At 42.3% G+C, this 15,514-nt stretch overlaps 1 protein-coding gene across 1 annotated transcript in view; it reads right to left on the bottom strand.

Moving 5' to 3' along the window:
- Positions 1–15,514, bottom strand: part of CDC42SE2 (CDC42 small effector 2) — a 187,935-nt gene that overhangs the window by 92,129 nt on the left and 80,292 nt on the right. The window contains exon 2 of the mRNA XM_082259375.1: positions 4,356–4,441. The gene's annotated coding sequence lies outside the window, so the exon portion shown is untranslated. The remainder of the gene's footprint in view (positions 1–4,355; positions 4,442–15,514) is intronic.

Genomic DNA, 15,514 nt, shown 5'->3' with positions numbered 1-15,514 from the left:
ATTTGGGGTGCCAAGGTTCGCCATCACTGCTATATAATATGGAACAAGGCAGATCTGTCTCATCTATGGCAGAGTGGCTTCACACACACCACAGCATTCCCTAAATAAACCAATTTTCTACTGGGCACTGATGTGCTACAAGATAGAATGGGTTCCTGCTAGGTTTATCTGGCACGATCCCTATCCATATAATGATGTAAAAGTAAATATCACCTTGGCAGGACACTCTCTAAATATGTGGATTCAGATAGATATGCTAAAATTGTATTTTCCTGACATAACTGTTGGGTATTAATGGACACAGACCAAAAACATTTTTTCTGTATTAAACAGGAGTCAGTCTGACTACAGATGAGCTGAAAGGAGATAGATTGTGAATATTACCCCAGAAATAGAACAGAAGCACTTCTGCAAAATAGGCTAAATATAACTGACTGCATCAGTAAACATGGACATAAAGGAGCATTCACAGGTGCTGCTCAGCTGCTCAGGTTCTGAACATGTGGATATGGTAGGACATAAAAGACAAACATCGCACAGTATTACATATATCTTACATAAAACACTGGCACATGCAGAAACTTAAAAAATAAAATAAAAGTGTAAAACTGCTAAATTATTTACGGATATCCAGGAAACACTGCAATGGTGCTGAAGCTGAAAAATTCACTAAATCACTCTTTAATCATTTTCTTTTTTAATCTGCTGCAGCCAGATTCAGCAGCCTTATCTTAGCTGAAAATTGTGTCACAAGTGCCTGTGCACTGCAGTTCCTTTTCCATGGACTACAGCAAGGATGGTATGGGGCAAATGTACCGTCAGTTCAACCTTCCAGGTAAGAAGAGATTATGAACACCCACTCAGTAATTGGGTCAACCAGTTTGTATGAAAGCTTGGGCAAGCCATTAACCTCCCTGGCGGTATGATTCTTTTGGATTTTAGGTGCTGAAAGCGGTACCATTATTTTGCTTGTAATTCTTGTGAATGAGCAGCCCAAACCAACTGTATACATTTATTAAATATATATTATATATTTATATATATATATATATATATATATATATATATATATATATATATATATACATATACATATACACACACACACACACAGTTGGTTTGGGCTGCTCATTCACAAGAATTACGTATATACACACACACATATATATATATATATATATATATATATATATTATATATATATATATATATATATCACATACATTTTACATAAAAAGTACAGTAAAACTGCAGGAAAAGGCACTGGGGGGCAATGTAATGTGATTTTATTTTGAACGGTATCAGTGTGTTTGGTGTGTTTTACATTTGAATTTGCCGCCGGTTCCACCCCCCGGCGGACGTCACGTCGCCGGAGACGTAAGCCGGGCCTCGCAGACGATCGGGAGGAAGCTCCGCCGCCGCATACCGCCCGCATTCTTCGCTGGATCCCGGAGAAAAGGTAAGTAAAACCTCTTCCAGGATCCAGCGATCTTCCTAGCGGTACCCAGAGTGTGGCTCGGGGTTACTGCTTTTGGCTCTAAAATCTAACCCAGAGTCACGCTCGGAAATACCGCTAGGAAGGTTAAGTAGGCTAAAATACCTCATTTATTTAAAGAGGTTGTATCCCGTCTATGCATCGCATACTAGCACATTATGAAATACTTTCCTTAGAACGAAGCCCTCATACGGTCGCCCGGACACCACTGAGGGAGCTGACATGTTCCCTGGCCATCTGTTCTGGGTTCGGCGGCTCCGGCACTGTGTGTGGCCGGAGCTGCAATGACATCACTCCTGCGCATGCCCGCAGGAGTTCACTTGCCGACAAGGCGCTCTGAAGGTCCTGCTCCATGCAGGCTGAATATCTCCTAAACTGTGCAGGTTTAGGACATAATTTTACTTACAGGTAAACCTTATTATAGGCTTACCTGTAGGTAAAAATGAAAAAGCTGAGTATACTACCGCTTTAGAAACAATGTTAATTTTTGACTGGGCACAACTTTAAGAACTAAGACCCACCCACCAAGAAGCAGTGGGACTGGGTCCTATAACTAGACAGCTGGAAATATCTGACCTATAACCATATTTGACTGTATAGGGACTGTCTAACTCAGCACACATACCTGGTTCTAATGAAGCTACATAGCAACAAAACCTACATAGGCAGTGGGAATCTAAGGTGAATTAAAGCATATTTAAAGTGTTACTAAACACACAACAGTAAAGATCAGTCTGTATATGCAGTAAATCATGCTGGTTATACTCACTGTGGAACCTAAGGGGTAACCCTCTGCATTGTGTAAAAAGACTGTCTGTTCCTGTATGCACAGATCCTCCCCTTCTTGCATTGTTCCCATAACATGTCCGGATAAAACAGAGTTACTGAAGTCAGGCTGCAAATGCTCAGTTTTGTGTGTATTGCTAGAGTTTTTCTTTTTCTTGGGAGGGGGCATGTAATCAGCACAGGGCCAATCTGCACTGTCCAGACAGAGGATTAGGGATCCTGCATCCTGATAGGACAGCCAGTGCAGTATGAAAAACAAGACTGCTATATACTGCTGATAAGAAAAGGTATTTAGCAGTTTATAATTACTAAAAGAATTGCATTTCCATGTTCTGAGTACTGTGGGACACCAGATATAGTAAATGCAGAGTCCTGGGTTTGGTAACACTTTAAACCCAAGAACAAAAATTAATAGAATTGCAGCTTACCAGTCCTTGGTGTGACTGCATTAGTTTTCTTTTTCAATTTTTTTCTCATGTATTCACAGTTTTTCTAATTTATTTTAACCTGGTAATACTGCCACGTGTTTTAGGACTAAATAACCAATATTTTTTTTTTTTTTTCACCATAACATGGGAGGCGTTTGTACTCCAGAGATAACAGGGAACAATGCTAACTGATAACAGCCCAGAGGTAGAGAGTACAGGAAATTCTGAGCTCACAAGATTTCTGGCTGAACAGAAAGCTATTTTTTGCACTTGTTGAACAATGATATATTTAACAGACCAAAAGGGAGCAACCAAGAGAAATTTGTTGTTAAGTCAAGTCAGCCATAGACGGCCACAGCAGGGACTTGCTGAGAGTCCGAACGTGTATGGGAGGGCTGAATGTACCCAAGTTGATCTATCAATCAACTTGGGTACAACCAGCCTGTCGGATTTTACATGCAGTTATTTATAGCAGCTATTTTAACCGCTAGCAACAATCTGTGTTCTCCTGGCAGGGACGGGTCCCCCCCCACCCTGCCGGGAGAACACAAAGGCTCCACAGGAGGGATTCCCCTCATCAAAAATAAGTCCCGGGTCAGACATCGCATGGGATTTGCACCTCACTGCTCTGCAAATCACATGCGATGTCTGTGCGTTGCGAATTCAGCCATACAGATTGTATGGCTGAATTTGCATCGCAGTTGGACCAAATGCGCACTGGACACTTTTTAGTCCGCACCAGTTTGGGATCGCATGGGTGTTCACACTGATGCGATCCAATTCATGTCCGATATGACAGTTCGCGCTGCGATATGCAAACTGATCTGGGGGTGTCGTTAACTTTGTATCGACACCCCCAGCGATTTGCATATGGCAGTGTGAACTACCTGAAAGTTGAGTGCGATGCGGGAACCCACAGTTGATTTGCAGGGTTCCCCCATCGCATATGTGTGAACCGGCACTAACTGTTTGCTGGAAAGAAAATCCCTCCAACTATGGCCAGCTTTAGAGTTCACATATGGCACTTTTCCACTGCAAGTACAGGCTCGGCTCCACTTGGCCCTGCTTGGCCTGGTTTGGTTTTCCACTGCATGGTACGGTGTTGGAACAGTTCGGTACGGTTTGCTTTTCCACTAAAGTAGTACTAAAGTAAGTGGGTGAGATAACAACGATTCTCTGACCAATCAGTGGCTAGTAGTGACAAACAGTCAAGGCTGCATGCAAAGGATTGTGGGATATGGTACCGGTACAGCCCTCTTGGAACCACAACTAAGGTGGTACTGTTTAAGTGAGCCGTACCGTTCGGTTCCATGTAGTGGAAAAGCACCGCTGTACCGTACCGAACCGTTCCAACACCGTACCATGCGGTACCATGCAGTGGAAAAGCAGAAAAGCGAGCCGAACCGTTCGGTTCCATGCAGTGGAAAAGCACCTTACACTCCAATTTTTCTACATTATTGTACTTATAAATGGTACCATTCAGTTCCTATGTAGATTCACAGTCAATCCCTATGACAACTTATTTATCTGTAAGGCAGCTGGTAAACCTTAGATAGTCTTTTCTTCCCACCATAAAAATGTTTTTGGTTGTTATACTTGAAATCCTCCCCAATGGAAGTATAAGCAGTATGAGTTTATGGACATACCTTTGCATTCCAAGGATAGATCCACCACGGTTCCACACCAAGCACTTTCAGGTCCTTTAAAATGCTCTGTTGATCTTCTTGCCCAACTGTCAAATAAAAAATGTGCAGAAATTAGTCAGGAATGTTCTGATACACCACAGAGGCTGCTGCAAAGCTACAGTAATGGCTATTATTGTACCCATAAACACTGGAAAACTGATGTACAAACAATGCACTAATGAACACACTAGATCAGAGTTTCTCAACTAGGGTTCCTCCTGAGGTTGCTAGGGGTTTCTTGAGCAATGGGCAATTTCTGCCTCTCAGATAAGTTCCGAATGACATCATTGTTCCTTTTAGCTATCTGTAAGGGGGTAATTCTTCCCAATGATGACAAGAGTAAGGAGCATTCTTCCCACTGATTGTCACGCTAATGTGTCATGAGTTGTAGATTTTTAATTTTTAGCAGTGGTTTCCGAGACCAGAAATTTATTTCAAGGGTTCCTCTGTGTTAAGAAAGGCTGCCCTAGATGTGGCTATTTAAAAAGAGATCGAAAAAGTCCAGCCTAAAAGGACAGGAATGAATACTTCACCATCTCACACCACCAACCTCTGTTGGTCACCAACCACCAATCAGCTGCAGAATATTTCTCAACAAATTCAATAGAATGGTTGGTAGGAAAACCTAAAACAAAAAAAATTCCCTTGAGGAGGGTTCCTTTTGCAATGCAAGCGTCAAACTCTCATTTAGGGTACTAAAAAGGACTTTTACTTACGTAAACCCTCGCTCCAGCAGGCTATCTTACTATAAGACTGGCCCCTGCTTCCTTTTCTTATAGGCGCTTTAGGGGGGGGTCGCAGGAACTCTGCCATTATCAAGTACAATGCAGGGCCAATAGGCTTGCACTGTAAGCAAGGATGTCCACAAACTGCTCATATGCTGTAATGTCAGGGAGAAGAGGGAAGCTGTGGCTGCCAGAGCAAGGGATAAGGTTGGGTGAAGTCCTCTTTTCTGATACCCGAGGCATAAAGGAATATTTACCCATTACAATACGGTAAATTGGAGGCCCACTGCTAGGGATTTTTTTTTTTTGCTTTCAGCTTTACAGTCTGGGCTTTTTTTCCTTTTTTTAAGTGACAGAGTAGCTTTATAGTAGAAGTCCCTAAATACACTGACCTGCCACTTTATTAGGGAGATTCAACAAGGTGTTGGAAACATTCCACAGAGATTTTGGTCCATATTGACATGATAGCATCCCGCAGTTGCTGAAGATTTGTCAGCTACACATACATAATGTGAATCTCCCGTTCCACCACATCTCAAAGGTTCTCTATTGAATTGAGATCTGGTGACTGTGGAGGCCATTGGAGTACAGTGACCTCATTGTCATGTTCAAGAAACCAGTGGTGAGATGATTTGATCTTTGTGACATGGTGCATTATCCTGCTGGAAGGAGCCATCAGAAGACGGGTACACTGTAGTCATAAAGGGATGGACATGGTCAGCAACAATACTCAGGTAGGCCGTGGTCTTTAAACAATGTTCAGTTGGTACCAAGGGGCCCAAAGTGTGCCAAGAAAATATCTTCCACACCATTACACCACCAGCCTGAGCCATTGATACAAGGCACAATGGCTCGAAGGTTTCATGTTGTTTACACCAAATCCTGACCCTAATGTCTGAATGTTGCAGCTAAAATCAAGATTTATCAGACCAGGCAATGTTTTTCCAATCTTCTATGGTCCAATTTTGTTGAGCCTGTGCAAATTGTAGCCTCAGTTTTCTGTTCCTAGATGTCAGGAGTGGCACCCGGTGTGGTCTTCTGCTGCTTTAAGGTTTGATGTGTTGTGCATTCAGAGATATTCTGCATACCTCAATTGTACCAAGTGGCATTTTGAGTTACTGTTGCCTTTTTATCTGGAACCAGTCTGCTAATTCTCCTCAGATCTTTGACATCAACAAGACATTTTCATCCACACAACTGCCACTCACTGGATATTTTCTCTTTTTCGGACCATTCTCTGTAAGCCCTAGAGATGGTTGTGTGTGAAAATCCCAGTAGATTGGCAGTTTTTTAAATACTCAGACCAGCCAGTCTGGCACCAACAAACATGCCACATTCAAAGTCACTTAAATCCCCTTTCTTCCCCATTCTGATATTCGGTTTGAACCTCAGCAAGTCATCTTCACCTTATCTAGATGCCTAAATGGATTGATTTGCTGCCATGTGATTGGCTGATTAGCAATTTGTGTTACCAAGCAATTGAACAGGTGTACCTAATAAAGTGGGCGGTGAGTGTGTGTATGTACATATATATATATATATATATATATATATATATATATATATATATATATATATATACACACATACATACATACATATATATATACATATATACATACATATATACACACACACACACATATATTTGCTACCAAGTTATCCATGTCCCAATGAAGCGATTAAATGCGAAACGCGTTGACCTCTTAGATCAAACAGCAAAGATACAGCGATTGTTGTATATAGGGATGCATCGATCCAACTTTTTTGGACCCGATACTGATATCGGACATTGTGAAATCGCCGATACCGGAACCGATCCGGAGCTACACACAAAGCAAGCTGCTGCGGTACAGAGCAAAGCCGCTGCTTCATGTGGGTGGCTCCTCCATTCACAGGCGGAGTGCATCTGATATCACTCCGCCTGTGAGCCGGACCTATACAGGAAGTAGTATAGTAGTAATACTCCCATCCCATACTACTACTACACCTAGTAAGGGATGGCTGAGCCGTTACTCAGCAAAAACCGGATCTGCCCGTGGGACGGCTAAATTTTACCAATCTCCGATCCAGGCATTTTGTCCGGATCGGGCCGATTTCCGATCCGAATATCGGATCGGTGCATCCCTAGTTGTATCGTTTGGTGTACATCATATAATGAGCGCAATGTTTGTTTATTTTTTGTAATAAACTTAGATATTCTATTATATGTGATCAGTCCTCCTTTGGTACCAGAAAAGTCTGAAATGTTGTCCCCCCCCCCCCCTTCCTTTTGATCTGTGCTACATATGGATGAGGTACCTTTATGCCCACACCCCCCTATATATATATATATATATATATATATATATATATATATATATAGTCTCCTACTTGCCTGTCTCGGTCTTCAATATTTTGTTTTTTTAATCACTGACCCAGAATTAACATGCACCTATCTATGTATACATTAAGGTTGGGGATTTAAAAGTACTGAAGCCATTGGACCAGCACAGCAGACAGGAAACCAGTATTTTCAGCAGTGGGGAGGATCATCCATGACTGCCTCCATACTTAACAGGTTTTCTTTAAACAGTACAAAAAAAAAAAGGTAGGAAGATGGCAAATCAGAACAGCCTGTTGAGAGACGCTCTAGCAGAGATGTAATAGAGAAACCTAATGGAGACATTTGAGCATAGGGCAATGATAAATGGGCTGCTGTCTCTGTAACAGAGATCCAGCACTGTGCTATTACAAGTACACATCAGAGAATGATTCTCATTGTGGTGGAGAGCAATTGTAGACATAAACCGGTAACAAGAGATGCACTTCCATTACATTTATACATGCCGTCTACAATAAATCCTCTCTGCATTAAAGTCCCTCATAGTAATGCAATAAACGAATCTTCTAGAATAATGGATTGCCTGGGAGAGAAATACATACACAAATTCTAATGGAAATAAAAGGACAAGCAGCTTGTCAGATGTGACTGCACTACAATACCAAGCATGTCCTGCCACATAGCTGCCATTGAAATCAGGATTAATAGTGCTGGACTGACATTTGTAATCTGTTTGGAATAAAACAATGAAAATCCCAATCAAAACTTAAAGTGTTACTGAACGCAGGACTCTGCATTCACTATATCTGGTCTCCCACATTACACAGTACATGGTAATGCAATAAACTGCTAAATACCTTTTTCTCATCAGCAGTATAGAGCAGTCTTGTGAGTTCTATCAGTGTCCAGCCGAGCACTGGTTAAAGCTTGTAGGAGGAGTTTTCATTATACTCTGACTGTCCTATGAGGCTGCATGACTCCTGACTCTTTGTCTAGACAGTGCTGATTGCCCCTGGGCTGATCACATGCACCCTCCCAAAAAAATAAATAAATAGAAAAAAAACTCCAGCAATACACAACAAACTGAGCATGTGCAGAGTGCTCTGTACTATTAGAAGATAGATTGGGGACAGTGGAAGAAGGGGAGGATCAGAGAGGACAGGATCAAACATGCAGGGTAGAGGATTACCCCTTAGGTACCACTGAGTGTAACAAGCATGCTTTACTGCATATACAGACTGATTTTACTGTTGTGGGTTTAGTAGCACTTTAATGCGCTTGGTTTTATTTAAAGAATATCTCTGGTCAAAATGTAAAATCATATATTCATTTCCACATTGTAGTTTAATAATTTCAAGGCTACTCCGATTAATCTGTGTAGCGGCCGCCCCGATGGAAAGAGGGGTTTCGCTGCCAAAGTTGTTCTCTTCCCCCTAGTGGGAGGGATGCTGTAGAGTAGAGCAGGAACTGCTCTTACCAGAGATAGTGATTTAGCGATCCAAGCAGAAGAGAGATAGAGCTGGTATAGCCTTCTCCCACAAACATGAGATGAGACTCTATGTTGAGGGTAAGTAAGAAGAACTGTTTATATAATGTGTCTGTGTGTGGGTTCAATAAACTATCAGGTAAGGCGAGTCTGATTATTTTGATCATAGTGACGGTTAGTACCATCACAATCTGAATGATCTTAAAGTTTGTAAACTTACTTTGTGAAGTAAAACTGAACTCTGACATGTATTCGCTATGCCCTGTGATTAGGAACTGCTGTGTCACACATTTACCTGAGCTTGCCTCCTAAAATACAGAGGTGCGGAGAAGTTTTAGGAGGCGGGGTCAGAATAGGAATCACTGCTTGCAGGCAGCAAGGTACCATGGGATATGTAGTCTTTAGAAAAATTTTTAAATTAAAACTGCAGCGGAGAGACTGCAAAGCATTCAGGGAATCCAATAAGTTGTGGAAAGGGATGGCCGGTAGACAGGTAGAACTCACAAGGTTAAAGGAGATTTTTTAGGAAAGCTTATATTGGATTGTCAAATATAAATATTGTTTGCATTGTTATTACAAGGCTGATGTTATAAAATTAAAGTGTATGCTGTGACCATAGAACTCCTATAATGTGATGGTTAACTTACGAGAGACGTGCGGTACCAACAGTGGCCCCTGGCATCACCATAGGACCACATAGAACCTTCAGCATATGTAATGCTAGAAAGAATTATCAGAGACTGCAGGCAAATCAGAGGAAATGATCAGAGACTGGAGACGTGTTACATAAGCCTAGTAGAAATTACGGTTATAGGGCATAGTCCAAGGTCCCTGCAACAAGTTCCAAAGAGCCCACAGGGCGGGAAGCAGCGATTTAAAGGGTCAGACTACTTTAAACATAATATTTAGCCTTAGGCTGATGTCAAAAGTACGACTCTGCTATCAATGAATTGGCTTCATGTCTGTCCCTATGGAATTGCTTCCTTGATGAGGCAGCGAGATGCTGTTTCCATTGCTAGCTATCAAAGTAAAAGGATCTTTGAAACAAAATTAAATTTTATTCATTTTAGAAGTACAAAAAAAAAAAAAAGGAAAAGAAAACACACCCTACAGAAGAAAAAAAAAAAAAAAAGGATGCCCACACATGGCTTTCGATTGGGGCACATGCAGGAAAGTAGGAGAGGCGAGCGCTGGCAGGGGACTCCAAAGGAGGAGGTAAGGGACTGCTCTGTGCAATACCATTTCACAGAACAGTTAAGTACAACATCTTTTTTTATTTTAATTTAAAAAAAAAAAAAAAACTTAAACATTTTAAGTAACCGCGATCTGTAGCTTAATTTTCAAGCAATCCTTTTGCAGCAAATGGAACTATATACAGAATCACAAGCATCAGTAAATGCTCAAGGGATCCAATGCAGCCACTGATGATCCCAACTTTCTCCAATTCATAGTATAAGGGACTATAAGGTAAATTATCAAAGACTGTCTGTAATTCAAGTATTCAAAACATGTTGGACTACTGTGCAACTTACACAGACGTGGCTGTTATAAAATAGCGAGACGCCCCAAAAAAAAAAAAATTTGTAATATATATATATATATATATATATATATATACACACACACACACACATATAATATAATATATATACATACATATATATATATATATATACACACACACACACACACACACACACACACACACACACACACACACACACTTTCACCTAGCAGCAAAAGAGTCGCTGGTTCGAATCTCAACCACGACTATACCTGCCTGGAGTTTGCATGATCTCCCTGTGCCTACACGGGTTTCCTCCCACACTCCAAAGACATGCTGGAAGGTTAATTGGCTCCTGTCTAAATTTGCCCTAATATGTGTATGTATGAATGTGAGTTAGGGACCTTAGATTGTAAACTCCTTAAAGGCAGGGACTGATGGGAATGTATAATAAATATAGCGCTGCAGAAATTGACAGTGATAGATATATATAACTATATAAAAAATGACAATATCTGATTGGCTGTTGTGGAAAACACAGATCCCTTCCTTGGCTTTTCATAGATTAGATGCAGTATACGTTCTAGTACAGGAGCGATGTAAGAGGGCAGATCTTCCCGGTGAGAGAGAAATAAAAATCCACCTAATCAATGTGCAGTCACAGAACGGCATTAGAGGTAGATTTAGACGTTCTCCGCTACGTGACGGCATCTTTCTAAAATCAATTAGGAGGAGCAGCAAGAAAAGATGACCTGCTCCAAAAAGTACAATCCAATTGTGTGTGGTAATGATGTTGCGGTCACGAGCTGGGACGCCTTACAAGAATAACACAATGACACAAACACGGCCTTGTTTGTCAGTAAGAAGAATCAGAGGCGCAAAATACCATGTAGGCTGACTGCGAAATCTCCTACACGCCAGGGCTGCGGACACGTGTTGTAGAATAAACATACAAACATGGAGAGATAAACATATCAGTGTTATACAACCTCACAGGGTTCTTCTGTGTTTTATAAGCAGATTTACAAAAGATATACATCTGTGATTTGTACTAATACACTTATCACAGTATCACACAATCAAAATATTTCATAAGTCATAAGCGCAATTATTGGATAGTGTTCATTTTCCCAACAATATAATTCACAGCAGAGAAAACAGAAATAGGGTCAATATAGGTAGCGCCCATTCACACCGATGTACTGCATTAATACATGAATTAACGCAACATGCTGTGCACACACTAGGGCAGTATCCTCCCAACTGTGGCTCGGGGGCCAGATGCGGCCCTTTGATTGCCTTTATCTGGGCCTTGAGGCATTATTCCTTCCACTGATATGAGAATATTCTGCCAACTGACCCCAACAACGGGGCACCATTTCTCCCACTGGCCCCAAGAACGGGGCACCATTTCTCCCACTGGCCCCAACAATGGGGTACCATTTCTCCCACTGGCCCCAACAATGGGGTACCATTTCTCCCAATGGCCCCAACAATGGGGTACCATTTCTCCCACTGGCCCCAACAATGGGGCACCATTTCTTTCATTGACCCAAACAATGGAGCACCATTTCTTCCACTGAACCCAACAATGGGGCACTATTCAGCCATCTAATACCAAATGAGGCAATGTTTACTCCTACTGATGCCAGAAACATTTCCACTCCTGATGACCACAGTCCCCCCCCCCTTAAAATATGAAGGACAATAAACTGGGCCCCTGTTTATAAAGTTTAGAGACCCCTGTGCTAAGGCATTGTAATAATATTCATTTTCAATAACACTCCAACACACTTAAAACAGAACTTCACACTAAGGGAATGTTCCGCTTTTGTGCCTCCTCTAACTTTTGAACACTTTTTGTTGGGGTTGGCGGGTACCTAGTTTTGACAGATATCCACTCCTACTTGTGCTCAGATCGCCTAAGCGATCTGAGCGGAAGTTTGTCCCCCCTCCTCTGCCTGCAGCCTCTTGGAACATAGGCCCCAGAAGGCTGCCCCACCAATTTCAAGGCGCAGCACGGCTCGTCCATGCACGGTGGGGAGCTGGCTGTGAAGTCGAGCGGAATCACCGCCGGCTTGACACAGTTAGTATGGCAAAACTGGGGACCCCGGAAGACCAGGGAAGAACCAGCCTGGGTGAGGATAGAGATGGATCTCTAATCAGGTAAATCTCCTTTTATTAAAATTCAGCAGCTACACTATTTGTAGCGGTTGACTTTTCATTTTTTCAGAGGGGGGCTGAAGAACCCTTTTTAAGGAGCACACCTGCGTTGCATTGAAGCGGCCTTAACCCAAGGTGCATTGGAGCACATGCATCAGTGCACAGTAGGAGTACTCAGAAGTGAATAGCCCCTAAGCTTGGAAGTTGTTCTAGGATTCTGGGAGGAAGTCAAAGTGCTGTAATTTAACCCATACAAAACACATGGTTAATGTATAGACCCATTGTAGACCATGTCCCTGGTAGAAGCTGAAACCAGGGCTCCAATGCTTCATAGCCATTTGCTTAATAATCTTTTTGTACTATATAAATGTACCCAATTCAAAAGGTGCTGTTTTCTAGGGAACATCTAGTCTTCTGAGATTTGTCGAGCTTACTACTGTGCTGATCATTGTTTTAACTGCTGGTGTTAAAGCTGCGGTGTAAAAATCTTCCTACTTCTGCCTCATTCTGTGGATCTGTGCTTCCTCCCCCATACTTACTGCTTCTTGATCACAACCCCAGCTGTCATCAGATCACCAGCCATCAGGGGGCAGTTCAAACCAAGATGGTCACCTTCACAGATACAGCATGGTAAGCCAATAATGGGGAAAAGATCAGCTGTACGGAACCTACAGGTAACACTGGTAATTTGTACCTTGCTTACCTTTTTTGGCCCATCTTCCACATTTTGGGTCCTGAAATTGTTTTATTATGATCATTCTCCATTATATTTTGAAGGCTAATTTCACTCAAGAGCCTTTAGAAGGATGCAGACACGCACTAGCAATTTATGTGTCTTTATCTTGTGCAAACTGCACAAGCACCAAGTTCAAATCTCCACCACCTGCTATACCCCATTACTATGATCTTCCATTCCGTTGGATTCTCAATATGCTCATTAATTTAACATGACAGGAGAAGTACCAGGATTCCTAGATTGGCTTTAAAATAGCTGTGCAAGAGGGCAGTGAGATACAAGAAGCAAAAGGTATGATTCAGTTCAGCAGTTTGATTGGTTGTGATTTTAGGAGAGACTTCACATGAACTTGCTGGCCAGGACTGAAGCCCACATTCACGGTTTAAGATCTGTACTCTATATCAGGGTTTCTTAACACCGGTCCTCAGGGCACACTAACAGGCCAGATTTTAAGTATTACCTTGGGGAGCTGCAGACTAGAGTACTGCAATCACTGAGCAGTAAATTATATCACCTGTGATATATTTCAGTTTTCTTGCAAATCTGGCCTGTTAGAGCCGGTTCACACTACCACGACCAGAAAGTCGCCCCATAAAGGAGCGACTTTTTAGCAGAGACTTGCAAGAGACTTAAATGATAGGCGACTTTGTCTGTGGGGAATGCCTGGCTAATCTTTTTCTTCTTCCTGGAAAGTCTGATCACAGTCACTTGAAAATAGGTAAGGATCCGACTTCGAGCCGACTCCCATTGAAGTCTATGTGCACAAGTCGGATAGAGGTCGCCTTGAAGCAGTACAGGAACCTTTTCTGAAGTCGGAGCGACTTCAGTAGAGCATATTAAGAGCCGGTTCACACTGAGGCGACGCGACTTCGGGGGGGGGGGGGGGGGCGAACTGTGAAGTCGCGTGCGGCACGACTTCACATAATGGAAGTCTATGCAAGTCACTCCGAGGTCGCCTTGTGTCGCTACTCAATGGACCGTGACCGACCGCTGACAAGTCGCCTGACAAGTCGTGGCAGTGTGAATGGGCTTTAAGATGGCTCTCATTCATTTACATTGAATTTGTAATGACAAGAGACTTGGAGCGACTTGAGGGCACACAAGTCGCGTCCCAAGTCGGAATAGAGTGAACTGGCTCTTCGTGTGCTCTGAGGACCGGAGTTGAGAAACACTGCTCTATATAGACAACACTCCATACAGATCAATAAGCTAAAGTTTAGGTATGGATATTTTTGCATAGTTGTATTTGTCCAGCTTGGATCAATGCAAGTATGTATGTGCCATACATGGCCAATCCCCTTGGAAATCACTGAAGTGGGCACCACATGGGAAAATAGCAGTGCCTTTTACAGTGATTTCCAGTTCAGCAGGGATCAGCCAGGTACGGCACATACATACTTACACCGGTCCATGCTAGACAAATATAAAAAGTATAAATTGCTGGAGGGAGGGGGCAATAAACCATCTTTTGGTCAGTGGATTTACTGGTACCACATCCGTTCTAATTACATTGGCACAAAAAAATTCTCTAAATGATTTGAAACAAATAGAACTTTAACGGTAATACGCCATAAGTGTAATAGAACTTTTATCTATTGTAATATTAAAAAAGTTAAAATCCCAAAAGGGGATAAGTTACACATTTGAGAAAGAAATTGGTCTGCATAGCCTGTAATCACAATGTGGCCCCAAACTCAAAAATTCATGCGGGGGACATCAAGACTGTTTCTTCAATGCGTTTAGCAGGACAAAGCCTGCTTCTTAAGGAAGAATAAAACTTTTTGTGTGTCTGCTAATGATGTTGAGAAGAGTATGCAGTGCAGTTAAAAACCAATTTTCAAGACCTATAAATAAATGGACCTAAAAAACCCAGACATCCAATCAGGATAAGCAATAGGTAAATCAGGGGGTTAGGCCCCTTTCACACAGGCGGACGGTTCAGATCCACCTGTCCGTTTTTTTGGCGGATCTGAACGGTCCCCCCGTGCATCTCTATGGGGGATCGGATGTCAGTGGAGACATGTCCGCTGACACCCGATCCGTCAAATCTGGACGGATGGAAACCCTATTTTCCATCCGTCCAGCGGATCAGATAGGATCGGATGAGAACGGACTGACGGTCCGTTCCCATCCGATTTCCCCCATAGAGATGCATGGGGGACTGACAGCTGTGTCTCCGCACA

Source organism: Pelophylax lessonae, assembly GCF_965119305.1.
Source record: "Pelophylax lessonae genome assembly, chromosome: 1".
Taxonomy (NCBI): domain Eukaryota; kingdom Metazoa; phylum Chordata; class Amphibia; order Anura; family Ranidae; genus Pelophylax; species Pelophylax lessonae.
The sequence above is the reverse complement of the archived record's forward strand: the minus strand, read 5'-3'. Positions and strand labels throughout refer to the sequence as shown.